A 20,137-nucleotide genomic window follows, 5' to 3' on the forward strand; every position below is an offset into this window, starting at 1 on the left:
CTCACTTCTGCTCTTTAGTGCCCATTATCTCTTGTTGGCTTTCTGTATTACAGGGTGTAGGGACACTTTTTGGGAGGAGTGCGTGAATCAGCCTCATCTGTCATCTCCAGGAGAGCGTGTGTAGGGCGAGGCATGTTTCACATGAGTGTACTCCTTCTCCTGCTGCAGTACAGTGTACACACAACCTTACTGCTGGCTGCTGGAGCACGTCACGTACTTTGGTCTCTTCTCTGCTCGGAGTGTTTTTGGGAATAACTGGAACTAAGTTACCTGGCTGCTGTCTGCCTGCAGTTCCACCACCCTGTTCATTTGCATTCTCCCTTTAATGAATAAGAGAATACTTATGAAAATACAATTGATGAGTTTCATAATCACCTGTCTGAAATCACTTTCCTTCTCTGATTTGTAATTTTTCTATGATTTTTTCCATCTTCCATGTAGTGACTCTGGTTCTCCTCCTGTTTTTCAGCAGCATGACTCTACTGCACACAAGGAGATGATGGAGGGGTTGGGCTGGTATAAGTAAGGAAGACCCAGTTCACAGGTAGTTTTGTGCTTTTGCAGTTACCTGAAGTAATGTGAGGAAATGGCTGTTGTCACACACTTGCATTTCTGCATTCTGTTGGCTGGGTTTAGGGGAATTATGTAGAGCAGTTGCACTGCATCAGGCAGTGTGCTAGTGGAAGACTCTCCTGTGCTTCTGTGGCTTCAGGAAACTCATCTGCTAAATTGGGGGCTGGTGGGCAGATCTGATCCTGGTGCCATTGCAGTGCAGTGTCACCACCTGTGGATGGCTGCCCTCAGCCAGCGGTTGCAGCAGATGAATAGCTGACAGGAAGGTAACAAGCAACAAACAGACACTGCCTCGTGGCTGTTTTCCCAGTGCCCAGATGTATGGTGTGCTCCAGGACAATGGGACCTCCCTCTCTGCTGCAGTAGACACATCTATTATTAGCTCAGTGGCAGCTTTCCATATGCCAACACTTGTGTCTGCAGGACTGTTTAATTTTCACTTCTCTAAAGTAGTTAATTTGTCAGCTGTTGGCTTCTGTTCATTAAAGACCAAACTTCAAATTCCTTTATTTTTTTCTGCTGGAGCTGAATCACAGATCCTATCTGAACAGACCATCGTACCTATGCAGAATCAGGTGCAGGATGATGTCTTAAATTCAGAAAGTCAGCCTAAGGCTACTACCAGGAGAAAAACCTGTCTCTAGAAATGGCTGCCCAGCCTCCATTCTTCTGTTAATTTTTATGCTGAGAAATGAGAAATTGGTTCTGCCAAAAGCACTCCCTGATTGTTCTTCAGCGCCCAGCTGGGGATGTGGCACACAGAGCTGCCAGTGCCCCTCTGCAGGCGCTGCTGCTTCTCTGAGGATGGTGCTGCCATGAGTTCATCACCCACCAATTCACTGCTGGGGGCCTCTCTTTAATTATTGAATGTCACAATAGAGGGATATTGAATTACCTCGCTGGTAAATATCATTTCCAGCATCTCATGTAACTCTATAATATTCTCAGTTTTCCAACATGCAAAGCATTAAATCTTCAGAGAATCTAAAAATGTCTAAATGTATTTTTATATGTTGCTTATATAGCAGTGTATGTTTCCAGAGAATTATATGCTGACTTAGAAGATGGCCTTCCTGGCATTCGGTACCATGTGATGACTTTTGTTGAAAGCCAGGCCTGTACTTGGATGTGCAGTGGAAGGAAGCAGAATGTGCACAGTGCTTTATCAAGCAAGTGGACAAACACACCCCAAAACAGCAGCCCAATGTTGTTCTCACTTACAGAAGTTGGACTGGTGTGATAGTACATCAGCTTGGTTTCAGCTGGGGTAGTAGAGAGTGGAAATTCTGGTGCCTTAAGGACCCCTCTGAGAGAAGACCACTGAGAAAAGATGTCAATGCTCCACAGCAGTTGGGGGTAGGCAATGAAATCCTTTTGTGAGCTGTGATATATATCCACATTGCCATTTTCTGCTCATGCATAATTTTAAGCAGCACACTTTGTCAGAATGATTGTAGGGTTGATGAATAATATGACTGTCAAAATATATACAAAATTGAGTTACAATATAATGTAGCTTTTGGATGTTAAACGGTCTTAAATAATGAGCATTCCTATATTATTTTCTCTTACGTGTAGAAAAACCTATTCGATTTCTCACTGCTTTGAAAAATCTTGTGCCACTCTTTCCCTTCCCAAGAAGGAAAACGTGAGCGGTAGTGGGTGTCCTGCTCTGCTCCATCCAGGGGATGTGGAAAGCTTCATGCCAGCTCCTCTGAATGTTTGTGAGTGCTTCTGATCACGCAGCATCCTTCAGCTGAAAGCTGGTGGGCCCTGGAGCCCGGCACTGCCTGGTGCTGCCCTGCTGTGTGATCCTGGTGCTATTCTGGCAGCTGGAGGTGGACAGCACTCCTTCACCTGTTTGTGTTTCAGCAGGGGATGCTGCTGTCTGTATTCCCATTCCCCAGCTACAGAGAATGAATGATCTTTGTTATCTGGCGCGGATCTTCTTGTTTTTTGGAGATCACCTGTTTGAGTTTGTGAGGAGTGTGCTTCCTTTGCTGTCGTTCACTTTGCTCCACAAGAGTGGTTTGTTTTGAAGGACCTGATATTAGATTATTTAGGTGGTCAGTAAAACTGGCTACTTTTTGCACAAGCTCTGGCTGATGTTTCCTGAGGCAACTGCAACCTGCAGTTCTGGTCCTGCAGCGCACAACACAAGGAAAACCTTCTGTGTCCACGCAGAGCCTCACTGCAGACACCTGACACAGCACACGGAGTCTGGGGGCAAGAGGAAAAGTCCATATGTGCATCTGTCATTTTTTGTATTCTGCAGCAATGCATATTAGTGCCAGAGTTTGTCCTCATTCCTCTCCCTTTGCTCTGTTGTTATGACCCCATTGAAGGCGGTAGATCTGCGGTGGATGACAAAGGGGCTGCAGAGGCCATTCGTTTCTGTAAAATCATCTGGATAACGGAGGCTCCAGCGTCGATGCAGTTTACACAGAAACTCCAACCGGGGCAAGAGAATTTCTCATTCCTTATTGTGCAAGAGAAATAAAACAGCTTTCGTCTCATTTTCCGAATGGTGCTGAATTCCACGAGGGCCAGGTGGCGACGTACAAAGGAGCTGGCAGGAAAGGCGATGCGGCGGTGCACGGCACATCTTTGCATTTCGGAGTTCCGGAGGAGTCACACTGCTGCCCGATGCCAGGCAGGCACACGCACAGCCCGCGCCCGCGGCGGCGGCGGCGGGGGGGCAGCGCTGCTGGAGCCGCTGGAGCTGCTGGCAGAGGGCTCCATCTACTGCTGCGCAGAGAGAATGCAAAGGCAGCTGCAGTGGCTTTTTCTTTTCCTCTCCTCGCAGTGAAAAGCTGCCCGATGCTGTGGCTTCTTCTCGCCTCCCTTTTTACTTTGCCGTTTAGAATCTTCCTCTCCAAAAGCCGTCCGCCGCCCAGGGGACTGCGTTGGTTCGCAGTCCGCACTCAGCTGTCATCGACCACTGTCATTAAACAGGAGGCAGACAAAGGATGGAGAAAAGAGGCATGGGAACAAAGTGATTTTTCCACGCGTGTATGGAATCAGGAATATGGAAGCAGGAACTGACCGTGATTTCTGGGCCCTGTCCCTGGGAGGAGTGGAATCAGTGCAAAGGCTGCAGAGGAATTTGGGAGGGCAGCAGACAGTGCTGGCTCTAGAGACGCAGAAGTGAAGTCCTGAGCGTGCACAGTGCCGTGGCTCCCTGCTTTGTTTGCTGTGGTGTTATTTCTGAAATTGCTGTATTTTATGCAATCAGGGAAGAACTCCTTGTGCAAATATGTGTAGGCACTTATGTCAGAACTGAGCCCTACACAGAACCGGATCCCTCTTCTACGTAACCCAGGGCTGCAAGGATGTGTGGGAATGTGTCTGGGTGTGAATTCTGCGAGGAAGTTTTCCCTTCAGTACTTTGAACTAACACTCCACTCTGCCCTTTGGATTGTGCTTTTAATAGTGGTAATGCAGACCCAAAGCTGAGTATTTTCCACTGACCTTTACTATTGCAAGTGGCAAACCAAGGCTGCTGTTCACATTTCAGTTGTGCTGGCCTGAGACACACATTATATATAGCCACTGCTGGCCAGTTGGAGTTGCTCCTAAAAGAACAAAGGAGTTCAGTTCTAGAAAAAAAAAAAATCAGAAAAATTCAGGATTTATAACGTGACCATGTATTTCACAAATAAAGAGCACTGGTTTTCATTGCAAGTGATTATCTGGCTGTAAAACATCATTACTCTGTGCTTACAGGGAGCATCAGGAGGTTCTAGATTCTTAGATTCCCACAAGGACTTAATTGGTGATCATTCAGTTCTGGTGTCAGGAAGAGTTTGTGTTCACACTGCTTAACAGTGAGAGCTCATCTGAAGTCATGGGAATGGGTGATTCAGACTGGAGTTCAGCCTGGCACAGCAGAGAACAGTTCTGTCCCCAGTGCTTTCCATCTTTCTTAGTGGCACATCCCCACACCTCCCACGTAGGCCCGCTGACACCACATCTGCACTCCCTGGTCTGCCTTAAAAAATGTATTCAATAGTGATTTATTTTTATTTTTATTTTTTTGACTGAGTACTTCTTTACCACAAAATTGAAATGCTTACTCCTCAGAAGTAAAAATGTGGCTCTGTACTAAGAAAGATGATTGGGTCGAGGGTGTTGAGTGTACCAAGAGCCACAGAGGACAGGGCTGGCCTTTGTTATACATATGCTATGCACATGCTTAGTGTATCTGTGTATGTGTCTTTGGAGTGAGATTTTGAGGGACATGGGATGCACAGAGGACAATACAAGTCATGGCACAGTCGGGCTTTAGCTCAGAGTCTGCGCTAGGCTCTTCTGCTTCTGAGGTGGGCACATAGCTGCTGCCTTTCTCTCTCTGCAAGCTCAAGTAGGTGCCAGCCTGCACCAGGCAGTCGTGTCTGCCACAGCCGGGATGGGCCCTCTACTCTTTGGAGCCTGAGCACAGCTTTGCAAGTTCTCCAACTGACAAATGCATTCCTAGCATTGGATTTTCCTTTGAACAACAATGTGCTACCTGAGCGTGCCATGTGCAGTTGTTATAATAGTTAGCTCTGTACGTGTGCATCGGTAATTATTCAGTAATTCAGAGTTTCATGTAAATTTTCTGCAGTGTCTTTTGAATATGTATAGCTGCAAACACCTCTGTAAAATCATAGCATCATAGCATGTAATCGTAGATCGGAGCTCTCAACACCATCCTCTCCAAAGCCATCATGTGCTCCCATGTCCTGGGGCATCACATGGCCACTCCATCCCTGGTGCAGCAACACCAGGAACAGCAGAAATGCTTCTCTCACACAGCTGCCAACAATTAAACTGTGTGAGGCTTTGCTGGTGGAGGTTACAAAGAAGCCCACGGAAATCTGAAACAGCTTTTGAAAACAAGCACTGAAAATATTTGCCAGAAACCAAAAAATAGATTGCAGATGGCAAACTGATGTCTCCCGGGCTGCAATGATTTGGTTTGAGAAATGGCTGTGATCTACTCTGGAGCTGTGCAGAAGAGGAACCAACCAGAAATAATCAAGCAAGATTAAGCGTGCCTGGTACTGATATTTATGGGCAGATCTGTCCTTACAGCCCATGGCCAGATCCCTTGCAGCTGGCAGATGGAGGGCCCTTCCCTCCTGCAACACTGCCACTTAATTTCTGTGCCATGCCTGTCATCTGTGAACCCTTTAGACCTCCTCTAAGGGCCTCTTTGGAGAAAGAAGGAAATGCAGCATCATTCACCTCTGGGCCGGAGCACAGTCATGGTAAGAGAGGCTGCAGACACTTCTGTCTGTGATGCAGAACCTTGCAAAGCTTTCTTCATTCACACCTTATAAGTAAAATCGGCCTGTGCCTAACTGCTGCAAACCTTTTCAAAGCAAATATATTTGTACAAAGGAATTCAGTAACAGAAATGGAATTTGCTCGTGGATCAGATTACTGTTATTTCTGGCTGGAAGCAGCACCAGAAATACTTGCAGGGATTTCCACTTTGCCTTTGGAAAGAGGTTGTGTGTGTTGTTGGTACAAAAGAAGATCTGTGGGAGGTTAATTCACATATGAAAAGAGACAGGAAGGGAGATGAGACCAGAGAGGCTGTCACAGCCCTGGATGTGGCTGCTGAGCTGTGTGTTGTGATGCTCAGTCTCAGCCCACTTCTGAAATGCAGATCTTCAATTGTTGTTGGGAATATTGTGCTGTGAGCTGCAGTCACTGCTGTTTGGGAAGAGACTTTTCAAGCCCTGAGTCTGAGCTTTGTATGGCAGTTCTCTGTGCTGATTACGCCTCAATTTCCTTGAGGATAACTTCATGTAGAGGATGCTAAATGAAGTGTTATTTTGATAATGTTTTGAGCAGTGGTCATTTGTGACATTGCTCAAAGTGCTTTTACCTTACAGTACAAACCTACTTCCAACGGGAGCTTTACTCTAGAGGTATGTGGCATTTTAAAAACAGAGTTGATCAGAGCAATCTGTATTTTGCAACCAGCTTTAAACAAAGCCTCATTTCATTTCAAAGTGCTCTCCTGACCAACAGCCACTTGTGGAGGGAGGCACAGAGATGGACAGACCCACTGAGCTGCAGAGGGGCCGGTGCAGGGATGGCAGCTGCACAGCCTGCCAGCATGGCACAGAGTGCCACTGGCTGAGACAGCGGGCATCTCCAGCAGAGAGAGGTGTTGGGGAATGCTGAGGACAGCCCCAGGCTGTGGACTTTGAGTAGAGAGGTTCCCCATCTCTCCTAATGCACACAGACTGTTTCAGAATGCAGAGTCCCATGATCACAGCCCCAAATATGGATCAAAATGGTGAGATGAACCAATGTCTGCGGTATCATGTCAAAGAATGTTTCTGTTCCTGGCAATGTGTGAACCCTAAAGCAAAGAAGTATTTAAAAGGTTTTACTGTCAGAAGGGTTATGTTTGCCACTATGCCAATGGAGTTGGAAATGTTACTTTTCCCCCCAGAAATGCACTCGGTATCTCCGAACACCCAGTCAAGTCTTCTCAGCTGACAGTGTTTTCCAGCCATCTTGGCTGAGTTCCTCCATCCCCCTGTATGGCCCGGGCACACAGGAGTGCTTCACCAATGAGTGAATGTTTGGGCTCTTCTGATATGCACATGGACTTGGTGCACCTCAGGGAGCAGTGCAGGAGCACAGACACATTCTGTGCCCGCACTGAGTGCCGGGAGACAGGAGGGGAAGGTGTCATACAGAGCACTGAGCTAAAAATAGAGCTGTGGCAATCTCACACATTGCAGCGAGCGCACTGCAGGCAGGAGAGCGCGCACAGCTCTGGCACTGAAAGCCTGAGAGGGTCTGCCCATTGCCATAGGCTTCACAGCAGGACATCAGCATGCTTCTCTAAGATGGAGGCAGAGGGATTGCTTGCTTCTTCATTGCTACAGTTTTGCAGCTGTAATGGCAGTATGTTGGCACTTACATTTCTTGTTCTTGATCTTAACCTGGATCACAACACGCACATAATTAAACGAGGAGTGTTTGCCTCAGCCTTATGTGTGTGCCATATCCTTCTGAGGTCAATGAGAAACTTCCATGCTTCAGAGTCCGTTTTGTGCATTGTAAAAGATTTTGTGATTTACTCACAAGTCGTATGCTCACCCTCTGCATGCTCAGCACTGCATCCATTGGAGAAACTGCCACAGAAAGTAGAGGTTTATATGAATGCAATCTTTGTGGCTGGAGCCACAGCACCGGTCTTCTGTCTTCTAAAATGGATCCCACTGAAGTTCTGCTGACTCAGAGCAGCTGAGCTTTCCTACAGAGAAGCATTACTCTCCAGGGAATTGCAGGTGGGAACGCAGCATCCTCCTGGCTTTGCATTGCACACAGCTGCCCAGAGGGATGCTCACATAGGCTGAAGGATGACAAAATGCCATCGCTGGTTTTCCCCTGAAAAGAAAACTCCTTGAAGCTGGCTTTTGCTGTTCCTGAGATAAGTCCAAGGTGGTGGTCACATACCAGTTGTTACAGGTCCTTTTGAAGGTCCTTTTGAAGCTTTGTTCTCCAGGAGAAAAGTCCATCCGTATTATTCGTGCTGGTCTGAGCTTCAAACAGAATGGCTGCTAGGAACTGACAGCAGAGTCTGGTATGTGGCATGGCCCTGTCAAGGAATGGATAATCCTCCGTTCTTAAATATAGCTGCTATTTGTGTTGGCAGTGTACAGACTCCCAAGGATTTCACCAGTGATCCCAGACACAGCACTTCAAAGTGCCGCTGAGGAAACATCTATGCAAATTTTGTTCTATTTCAAAACTTCTAAATTAAATAACATGAGTGGGTAAATATGTTGCAGCCTGTGGAAACTTAATATAGAAAAATGTTCAAAAGGAAAATATTCAGAGAGTATTTTTTCTATTACACAGACCTGGAAACTGTATCAGCTCACAGCAGGCAGTGAGATTAAGCCCCTGCAGTCCAAAGGGAAATTGAGCAACCTTCTTCATTTTTCAAACTTGGGCCAGACAGGATCTGCCCAATGGTACTGGAGGAGCCAGCAGAAGAATTCCTTCATGGAAGGGCTGTCAGGCATTGGGAGGGGTTCCTTGGGGCAGCCCCATCCCTGGTGGTGTTCAGGAGGTGTGTGGACATGGAGATGAGGGATGTGGTCTGGTGGTGGGATGCAGCTTGGTGGCTGGACTCGGTGATCTTACAGACCCTTTCCAGCCCAGATAATTCTGTGGTTCTATCATTTTTGAATTGAGGGGTTATACCAATTGTTCTTTCAGCTTAGTTTTCCTCAGTTAATTTCTTTTTCCTGTCAAACACGCTTTGCAGATACCACACCAGAACCCATTCTAACATTTCTGTAAGCTTGGTGCGATGGCTTAGTTGCCAGCCAACAGTCAAGACCCGCCTGGACGCCTACCTGTGCGACCTGGTGTAGGGAGCCTGCTTTGGCAGGGGGGTTGGACTCGATGATCTCTGGAGGTCCCTTCCAACCCCTACGATTCTGTGTGATTCAACATACTGGTAATCACTGCCCCTTGTTCCATGTGGCCCTCTCAGTACCAGCAAGGAGCTGCAAAGTGGGGCCTGAGCTCGGCAGGTGGTGGCAGCAGCGCACAGCAGCATGTGGCAGTGTATGGCAGAGCCCAGCAGTGCATGGCAGCACATGGCAGCATCTGGCTTGCTGGGCACATTGCAAGAGGGAACGTGCTGCAGAGCTAGGCCTCACCAGCACCAGTGGGACCTTTTTGCTAATACTACTTGTAGTGGCAATGCTAAGACACGGCCTGAAACAGTGATTGAGCACCTGGTGGGAAGACAGGGTCAGCCCAGGGGAGCTCAGCTGCATGCAATGCACATGAGAGACTGGAAGGGGTGGAGCAAGGATCACCCCTTCCCAGACCTCATTTGGCAGTGTTGGCAAGGGCATTTCTTGCTGGAGATCCCTGTCTACGTGAGGCTATCTAAAAGTAAGCAGCTCTTTTCCTTCATTTCTGCATCTATGATTTCATGCCAGAAGGGTGCTAAGAAGTTACCTTTCTCTCTGCAGGAATGCCAATGAATTTTCATGTATTATAGAGATCCACAGGGCTGCTAAGTTCCTTTCTTCAGTATAAATGTTCATAGCAGATGTCCTTACACAACTCATGGCATCCTCTGCTCAAATGGCTGCAGCCACTAATGCCCCAGCAGCCAACCCACTGGCTTAGTGGCCCTAAGAGCTTTATTGGAGGATTTGCAAAGGTTTGCAAAGGTCTGCATTGGTGTCCCTGTATTTGTGTATTTCCTTAGACTGGGCCTAAATTTCTTCCAGTTCTCCTATGCAAAGTGATCACACTGAGGAGCCACATCTGCTCAAATGCCAGCAGGGTGGTGTTGGGTTTCCTTCCCTTCTTCACAGTTGCTTGAAAAAGCAGCTGATAGTGTTAATGGAATCAGATGTTCTGTGAGCCTGGGGAGCAGAGGCTGCACTGTGACCCTCTGTTCTCTAGCCACTGAACAGACACTGATTAAATTCTGTTAGTTGTGCTCTGAAGAGATTACTTTAAAATGAAATCAGAGCTGAGTGAAACAGAGTAGTTGCCTAATGAGGAATTTATATAGTTCATATTTGTTTTATCTCAAAAACCACCTTGTGTTTTTGTTGTTGTTCTTGTGGGATGAAAAGTCCAAATAGGACTCAGGAATGTCTCTATTATTTAGTTGAAATGTTTCAGTATTTCTGGAATCAATGGCAGTCAGTTTGTTCCTTGAACTGCCTTCACAATCAGTTTTCAGTTTAAGCCTTTTCCCTGGGAGCTGCACTTCTGGTGCAGCTTCAGAACATGAATCTGTAAGTGTCAGCATTCTCAGGGAGAGGGCAGCAGCTCCCAGCGTGGTGACCAACACATCTGCATTGCATTAGGGGAGACACAACCCCCCTGGAAGCTCTGCAGCTCCAACACTGCACTCTAGTGAGGGGGTGTGGTGCAGCGTTTGCTCAAACCAATGCTTAACAGCATTTCAGACTAATAATAATATTATGAAATAAGTCACTTTCATTATCTCAGCAAGCAGATAAACATTTTCTACATTGTGTGGAAACCAACTGTCTGCCCTAAAACTCTCCAAGAGAAGACTTGCACCCAGGCCATGGCAGGATGGAGCCATAGCGGGGGGCGGTGGTGGGCAGGGGCTGCATCTGGGTATGCAGGAGGGCTGAACTCCAACACAGGAAGGTTTTGTGGCCGCCGTGGCAGGGGGAGCATTGTGGGGCCTATCAAGGGGTTTCAGGTGTAGATGTCTGAGCCTGCTGGGAGGTGCAGCTGAGCAGAATGCTGCAGCTGTGCTGAATGTCCTCTCCTTGATGTCAGAATGTGGGGCTCTGGCTCACTCTGACTGCTGTGATCAGCTTGGAGTTAATTGAACTAAATGGAAAGTTTGCTAGGGATGTGGTTATCATGGCTTGGTCATTAGAACAAAGGCAGTGTGCAGGTTAGCTGCTGTTTGCTGCCTCAGGTGTTCACAGCAGCGAGTGGCTTTGCTTTCCAGAAGCAGTCTGTTCTGGAGGAGATAGCAGCTCTCCCGGCTCAGGATATAGGTACTGAATGCTTGAAATACAGATATTCCCCATTGAAATAAATCTGTTTTATTTCACTGTTCACTTTGAATAATGTAAAATATTACACATGCTGGTGGCCCACCCTTATACTCTTTGCAGTCCTTGCACCCTGCCCATGGGTCCATCCCAGCAAACTTAACTCAGTGTGAAATACAGAACAAAGCCTCAACCTGGTGGTGCTGTTGTCTTCAGTGGGAAACACTGACTGCATTTTTAACATATACTGTATTGTAGTGGTTAATGCTTATAAGTCCTTCCTGTTGTCCACAGCTGTTTTCCTCTGTACTGTAGTCAGCCTGAGATCCTGTGTTGGAATGAGCAGCATGTGGAGATCTAAGACACAGAAGCTTGGCCTGATGATCTCATGCACGTCTGTAGGAAAGTATAGAAACTTACCTGCAATGCCATGGAGTTTCTCTCTTTTGCCCTTCCACATGCGAATGGCAAACCCAAATGGAACCCGACAAATGCCTTTTTACCTTTTTGGGAGGGAAAAAAAATAAAAATGTTTTGCTGATTCCAAAGAGAAATGCTTGTGAAACTGTACCTGTGGAAAATAGAACTATGACTGCGTACTGAAAGCAAACCCTCAGTAACAATATCAGGGCAGAGCTGGTACACAAAGTGGTCTTCATAGAGACAAAAATCAGACAGATGGGAAACATTACACCAGTTTTTCCTGAAGCGTAGCACTTAAGTAGTTCTCCACTTACAGAAGGGAATCATAGCAGGTTTGTATCGAAGTAACTTCAGTCAAAGTTATTTCTCTAAGAGGAGATAAACATCTCTTTTGGAATTTCACTTATAAGCTTATCAGATATGATAAATATGACACAGGAGTAATGAGAGCCTTCAAAAGATGCTCTTTGTCCCAGGGCTTTCTCTGGGGATCATCGTATCCTGAGGGGATGCTGGAATTGCAGTTGCCTGAACAAAGTGCAGAAGCAGATTGTATAATCAATGAAAATTGGAAAATAAAGGAATATTATATAATCAAATGTTTCACTGCTCAGCCCTTATTCCTCTGCTCCTCAGGAAGCTGCCAGAGTGGGGCCAGTGTCCAGCTTTCCATGAGTGAGGGGAAGGGAAGCAAATGTCTCTGTGTCCCAGATGATGCTTTGAGCATGGGCTGTGAGCAAGCAGAACACTTTTGTTGCGTTGCATCAGGCCACGGCTTCTGCTGTGTGCACTCATACAGTCTGGCTGCTGGAAGCCATGCAGGCACAGCAGGAGTCCTGCAGGAGGGTTGAGATGGGGCCAGGAGACACACTGCAGCAGTGAGCTGCTGAGCTCTCATTGTTTCTCTGGGCCACCGGGGCCTCGGGACAGCAGCCTCCTCCTGGCCTCATGTCAGCCCAAGAAGATGGGAGGGTGTGTTGGAGAAATAGATGAGCTCAGCACAAACGACAAAGAATATGGTGAGCTTTCTGTATTGATTCTGCCTTGCTCTCATTAGGAGAAATGCCCTGAGGATGATGAGCCCTAACGCATTAGCCTTAGCAGGACAAAGTGTCAGCCAAAAACGTTCTAGGAAAAAGAAAGGGGAAGCATCTAAATGCTGAAACACTCCAGCTGGGCCATGTTCCGTTTCCCTTTTTCACTGTGAATGCGTAGCTCTCCTCACGTCCAGCCACAGCACAGTACTGGGCAAAGAGCTGGGTTTATAGCCAGGCACAGCACAGAGCTGGGCTTATAGTTGGGCATGGAGCTGGGCACAGCAAAGAGCTGCGCAGCCTTTCCTGCACTGAGATGTTCTCCTGGCAGGACACAGTTCCACTGACTGGCAAGGCAAGGCTGGGGTGATGGGAATGGAGGGCAGAAGCAATCAGCTCTCTGCTCTCAGCCTGGCCAGCACTGCTATTAGGATTTGTATCTGATGTCCACAAGGCCTCTGCTTGCTTTTTCAGATGTACCTTCATAATCTTAAATAAACCAGCACTGAACCTCTAGGCAAAACTGCTACAAATGTTAGCCTTGTTTGTTTTTTGTGCTGCTGTTTTATTTATTATAGGCTTTCCATTCCAAGTCTGCTGTTCTCTGATTGGAACCTGTACTACACATGAAGAAAGGAAAAGTAACTGGAACGCAACCTGCAGCCACATCCACTAATTCCTGTGGGGAAGGGCTTTTGGACTGAGAAGTATAAGAACCTACTTGAATGTGTATTTGAACATCTCTTCCATTCTCTGGGCAGCGGTGAGCTACGTGAATTTTGTAGAAACAGGTGACTTCTAGAGGTGGCAGCCTGTGACTCAGCCCCAGAGCACCGCCATGGGGCCAGGTGTTCTCGCCCTCAGCCTGGGCTCTCTCAAGAGGCAGCAGCCCAGCTGCTGGCACGTGGATGTATTCAATTTAATAGGGAAGATGTGAATCTTTATCTGAAAGATTACATACAGCACAGGAAAACTTGCCAACAAGAACATAACATGAAAACAAAGATGAAGTTGACTGGAGTCCTGGCAGTCCAAAGGACAGCCAAACTGAGGGAAATCATGCAGGAATATGGGGCAAGCTAATCAGACACCTCTAGAAAGCCATGGCATTTTTTTTCCTCAGCGTCTGTGGGCTTCTGTTTAACAACTAAAGTAGCTGGACAAATTACCTAGAAATGTTTGACCTTCGGAAAGGCCTCTGAGGCACAGCTGCCTACTGTTTGCTGAACTGGTTCATGTGATTCCCACTCTGAATGGTTTTCGTGGTTTACCCGAGCGTGAAAATGGGTCTGATTGTACTGAGGAGGGCAACTGAGAAGATAAACTTTAGGAAGGAGTGAGAAAAGCACCAGGGAATTTTACATGTTATATTTGCATCAAAGGAAGGAAAGGGCATACAAATGTACCAACCTGAAGTAGTTTGTGCCGTTGGCTTTGACCTTCAGAAGAAAGTTACAGAGCAGAGAGCTGAGGTACCAGTAGCTTTTGTCACAATCTGTTTCACAAAATTAGATAGGAATTACAAAATACATTGCATTTAGCTTTTTTTAGCCACATGAAACATAACAGAAATGCTACGTTCCTGCATTCCCCTTTCAACTTTACTTTCCTTCTGCTCTTGCTGTCACTGTGTGCAGGAGGTTGTTTGGTTGTTCCATTACCAGAGCTTGCTGCAGGGCCTGGCTGTGCCCCTTCTGCTGCCATTTCAGCTCTTTCCGCTGCATGGCACCAGAACAATGTGAGTTATCTGGGGCTGTAATCTCTACGAGGCTTCGGGGAAAATAATTTTTAAGGAAATAAATTCCATAGTAGGCACAAAAGTGCCTCTGTGATGAACTCTTCTTTTTTTTCGTGGAAGGCATAACCAAGCACACGTGAAAACATGACTTCAATAGCTCAGTACTGGCAGAGGCACAAAGTGCCTTTTCTCTGCCACCCCTCTGCCCTGAGCTGCGGCAACACTACAGGTGAAAGCAGGGACGGGCCCTTCTGCTGCATGAGGTCAGGAGAGACCGAAGCTGCTTAGAACTGGGAGCCGGATTTCGACCTTTCTTCGTGCCCCGCAGCGCGTTGCGGGCTGTGCGTGCGGGCGGCCGCCCGTCCTGTAGGCGGCAGCGGTGATCGCGCTGCGGGCGGGCGCTGCTCCGTGAGCTCGCGGCGCCGTGCGCCTGCCGGCACGTGGGCACAGCCGGAGCGCTTCAGATTTGGATCGTGAGTGCTTGACTCGCGTTTCCTCCTAGTTTTGGATCTGCTGCTTTTCTGCACGGGTTCGTGGAGTTGGAGTAAGATCGTCCTTCGGGACAGCGCGCAGCAGATGAGGAACGTGCTCGCGTGAACGGAATGCTGAGCTGATCTGAAAGTGCTCTTGTGTGAGCGTCTGTTTTCCTTCCGGCTCAGGAGCAGCGCTGGACGAGACTCACCTCCCTGCGTGGAGATGAAGAAAACCATAATATGTTTGAAGTAAAAGAACTGCACGTAGGGAGGTTTTCATAAAGCCATTTGTTTACCTAGGTGAGATGTTCAGATGAAAAGTGAAGGGTTATTCAGGAAAGCACTCAAGTGTATGACTACAGCAATGGAGCAGACCCGTTCAGTCTCAGCTCGCAGCAACACAGATAGGGGTGCGGTGGGATTCATCAGGCAGTGCCTCTTCCTGGAGCTGAGCAGAAGCCCAGACTCCTGGATCATGCCATCCCGGCCATTTATTTGCCTGAAACTTAAACCTATGCATTCCTCTTTGTGAATTCAAAGTTTGCCGTGCTCTGTCAAGCCTGCAGCAATTACTTCTGGGCCACAGATGGATGCCTCAGCTCGCTGGGGAGACGTGTCCTGTAATGTGTGCTGCTTGTTCACAGCTGATCCCCAAAGGAGCTGACATAAGGGCATCAAGGAGCACGGTTTTACAGAAATGCACTGCCTGCATTTCTGAGTGAAAGGGTATGTGCTGAGTAGTTAACTGTGGCAGAGACTGAAATGTTTGAGAGGTTTGTACTCGAGCCTGGGCTGCAGGGCTGCAGTCAGTGCATGCTTTTAGCTTGAATTTTCACTTCTTTGTTCTGGAAGGAAGAATGGGAGAAATGTTCCGGGTGCAAACTCGGTGTGCATCTCACCCCCTTCTGCTAATAGCATGTATGAGCTGTTCTTCTGCCAGGAACAAAGATAACATCACTGCAGAAAGAACTGCCCTGCTCCCAAGTGAGGCTCGTACTGCAGGTAACCTGATCATCACTCCGCACCCCTGGGGCCGAGCTTGGGGCAGTCCTGTTCACCTGACACTTGCATAAACCTAGGACGATGTCACTCAAGCCAGTGTGGGACCTTAGATACAAAGCTGTTCCTGCTGAGCCCAGCAGATAAATAATGTTCATGATCCATTCAGTACAATGGACCTGTTGGAATACCTGAGATGAAATTATTCAGGGGAAGGAAGTACAAAAGCCAAAGAGCCTCCTCATCTAAACCCCGTTCAGGCAACTTGCAGATGAGGCAGGAAGTACAGCCTGCAGCAGAACGCTGAGGAAGCTGTCACAGTTAAGCCTCCCTTGTCTTTTGTGCTTTGAGCTTTACCTGTGTGATGTATCTGTGTACTCTTCAATACAGCAGCAACAGTGATGGCGAACCCACAGCACAGGGCTGCCCCTCCTGCTGCTCCAAGATGCCCAGGGTGACTGACTGAGCAATGCAAAGAGCCTGGCCCACACCCAGCTTCATGCTTGTGGGGCTAGAGGCTGAGGCAGGTGATGGCAGCCTGCAGGAGCATGGGCTGGGTGAGTCAGAGCAGCAGCCACAGGCAGGAGCTGTGTAAGGGGGGTGAGGGAGGGAGGTGAGGAGCAGCACAGTGGGGGAGGAAGGCAGAGTGGGGGGCATGGAAAAAAGGAAGAAGGATGCTGTAGAGCTGAGGTGAGGAGAAGTGCCAAGGAACGTGGCCATCAGACATATGAAAATTTTCCTCTCCATTGATGCCATCCTAACTTTCAGGCTTCACCACTCGTCTGTACTAATGCTTTTGCATCCATCCTCTTCAAGGAAGCTGTCACTGGTCCTGAGCACATTCACCAGTCTTGAGAGTCTGCTGTGCCACAGCTGGATGCTCATCCATCCAAGAACCAGGCATTTCTCTGCCTTTCTGCAGCCTGCAATGCAGTCAGGAAGCAAAGGATACTAAGGGATATTAGCAGCTGCTAAACTGACAGGTCAATCTGCTAGTTTCAAGATTAATGCAGTGGTAAACTATACTGGGCGTGCAGCTCTTCAAAAGTAAACACTCATTTACAGCAGAACCGTAAAATCCCATGGGTAAGCTGAGAGTGAGCTGCCTATGGCTTTCACCTTTGTCTCCAGGAGCTGTTGCTCAATGAACAAGTTTGCGGTGTTTGGTGCGAACCGAGGGGTAACTGTGAGGAGCTACTTAAATAGCTCCAGCGATGTTTGGAGAAGGCTGTTCCCTGACACTGGCTAAAATCTGAGAATAAACATCTTGCCGCAGGTGACCGCCTGATCTGTGCATACGGGCCTAAAAAAAGCTGGTTTGTTAAGTTTAAACACCTCAAAATAAAGCTGAGCAGACACCAGACGCCAATAGCTGTGCCTGCTCCAGCACTTAGCTTAGTGCAAGATATAAAAAGCAGCATTGTACAAGGGCTTTGTAGTGGTGGAGTGCATGGCTGGGGCTCCTGTGGTGTTGCAGGGCGACCACATAACGCTCAGTCAGTCTGTAGGGCACTGCTGAGGAGACTGCGGGGCTTTAAATATAGGCATTAAATACCACACTGACAGAACGATGAAGAAGTGGTGAGGCCCACGAAGGGAGGGATGGAGAAACCCAATGGCTTATTTTATTTAATGTTTTTTGCAAATACAGTGAATGTCTGCTTGGCAACCTGTGCTTGCAGTGTGATGGCCCCACTCTGTGCACCGGGTGAACCCCAGGGGCTTGTGGGGACAGCCCTGTGCTGCTCCAGGCTGCCAGCTCAGCCCAGGCCCTGGGGAATACACACGTGCAGCAGGGCCGCATAGTTGCACGAGGCCGTGCAGCCCAAGCGTGCTTTCTGTGTCCAGCTGGAGCTTCTTCTCACTGGAAACATGGGCTGGGAATCACAACATGGCTCAGCTGCTTGTGCTTCCCTTCCTGAGCTCTAGCAAGATCCTGAGGGCCAGCGCAGTGGCCAAATCAGGGGCACAGCAGGACCCTATGCCTAAATCCTCCCTGTGGGCATGGAGCAGGCTTGGCCCGCATGCTTGGCTTGCCTACTGTTCCTTTTGCACTAGGCTGCCCAAATGTTTGAAACAGCAGGTGATAGAGGGGATGGTGCTGATACTGTTCAGCATCTGTGAGAGTTGAAAAGTTCATGGTGACAGCTGAGATAAAGGCAGCACTGCTCCACGCCCTGCCCCACAGCACCCAGCCCTGCGCAGCCCCGCGGCCTCACCCCTCCGCCAAGCCTCTGACTTAAAATTCACAGCTATGTATAACGTTGGTGTGTAATTATTGCTTGTTAGGACAGGAAAGTAGAGTAGGTCCAGAAATAAGCTTGTGCTTTTCTGAATTAACCTTGAATTAACCCCATGGCTTTTTGAGCATCCAGAGAAATGTGCAAACGCTGCCTGCCCACCCCGTGGCAGCACACGGGCTCTGCTGCTTCCTCCTCCCAATGGGTCATGCCAGTGCCATGACCCTCCTCCTCACCCGCTGCACAGAGCTGCTTCCTCCTCAAATCCCCTCCTCTCAGTGCTTCTGCTCTGTTATCATTCCAGTTATCTCTAACTTCAGCCTCGATAGCAGATAGCTCCAGCTGTCCATTGATAGCAATGACTGGAGAGAAGCAGAGGGCTGGGGATTGTACCTGGGTCACTTGTAGATTCTGGCATAGCATAGTGAACTTAAAGCTGTTTTGCAAGTAACTTAGGGAGAGCCAGAAGTCAAAGGCTCAGCTGAAGGCCCCTATTAGCTAACGTCCAGTGATGCACGGGGCAAGGCAGGCTGGATTTTGCCAGTCTGTGGGATAGGGAACACTGTAGGTGTTTCATGGATCCCCGCAGGAGGAGCAAGCAGCTAAGATGTGAGCATGGGAGAGGAACGGAGAGACATGTTGGATACCAGTGAGTGATGTGTCCTGGCCACCTCGGGATCTGAGCCTGTTTGTGGGTACCTGTAACACAGCAGTGCTCATAAATGCGTATAAAAGCTGTAGGAACTCCCAGCTCTGTTTTTGGGGAATAGATAAGTCAGACACCTGCAGTTTCAGGTATTCTGGGTTGTGGTTACAGTTACCTGGCATCTCTGAAAAGCAGGGCAAAGAGAGACCCTTCACTACAGGATATCTTGCTGAGGATTCTTCCTGCTCAGGGAAGGACTGCTGGGGCTCTGCTGTTGGGTACCCCTGGCTGTGTGCTCACAGACTGAAACAAAAAGTATAACCCTTGCAGGGATGGGGACTTGCTGTGTTATTCGGTCTGGGGTCTGAACTTGCCCATAATCTAGGCTATATTTATTGCTTTGCATCAAGTTCTTAGAATTATAATTTAAAATATACTGTAGAAAAAAAAAAACTTTCTGGTAGGAAAGATTTTAAGAGCAATTACAGTTGAAGTGGCTTAGGAAAGAAATAGAAATGGAAATGAAAGAAAACATTACAAACATAAAAATAGTAAAATCTTACAATGCAAGGCAAAACTATGGAAATAAAAGTGAGTTTTTAGCACAGCGAGGAATACTAGGGGAGACAAAAGATGGGGATGTGTTGTCTGAATGATGAGAATTTATCAGGGCCTTCAATCGGCGCAGCCCTTGTGTACAGATGGACTGCAGTACTGTGAGTGGTCTGGGACGGATTCAGACCAGTGCAGAGCCAAACAAAGCTGTGCTTGCAGCTCCAAGGCTTTTGCAGCCCTGCTGTCCTACTGCCTGTGTCTTAAGGGAGGTCAGTGTCACTCTGGCTACAGGGAGAAAATGTGCATTAACTAAAATTGCCTCTCTGCTTGACAAAATCCAGCAAGATAACCCCCACCTGAAGTGTAAGAGTTTTCCTGATAACTTCCAAACAATCAATTTTATGCTTGCATAGCAATCGGTGGATTTCCAAGATGATGTGTAAAGAAACAATTATTAATATCTAAAATATCATTGCTTTCTTCATACACTGCAGAAGCTTTCAACAGAGCTTTGTGTAACGTTGCACCATGCAGGAGAGCTGTGTGGCTGTCATCTGCTGAAATCAGTGCCATTAGAGGGCAGCTGAATCTCTAATTATAACTTTATGAAATTATAACGAAAAACAAGTCAAATACCAGAACAGAGTGACATTCAGTGAACATGTAGCAGCGAGCCTGATGTGCTAACACAGTCATTACCTCACTATACCATTTAGCAGAACATCTTTTTCACTGCTATTCTGGAGGGCAGAGGCCCGTGCCATTGCAGTCAGAGAATGAAAGCAGATCTGTCTCTCTTCTTGTTGACAGAGGCTCTCACATCCGTGAGTGTTCGTGATCTCTCAGAGCAGTGGCTCTAAATATCCACAACCAACACCACATCCCTCTTTGTGGAGTGTTTTTGAAACACTTGTCCAGACC

Source organism: Phasianus colchicus, chromosome 10 (genome assembly GCF_987193195.1).
Source record: "Phasianus colchicus chromosome 10, bPhaCol1.hap1.1, whole genome shotgun sequence".
NCBI lineage: Eukaryota > Metazoa > Chordata > Aves > Galliformes > Phasianidae > Phasianus > Phasianus colchicus.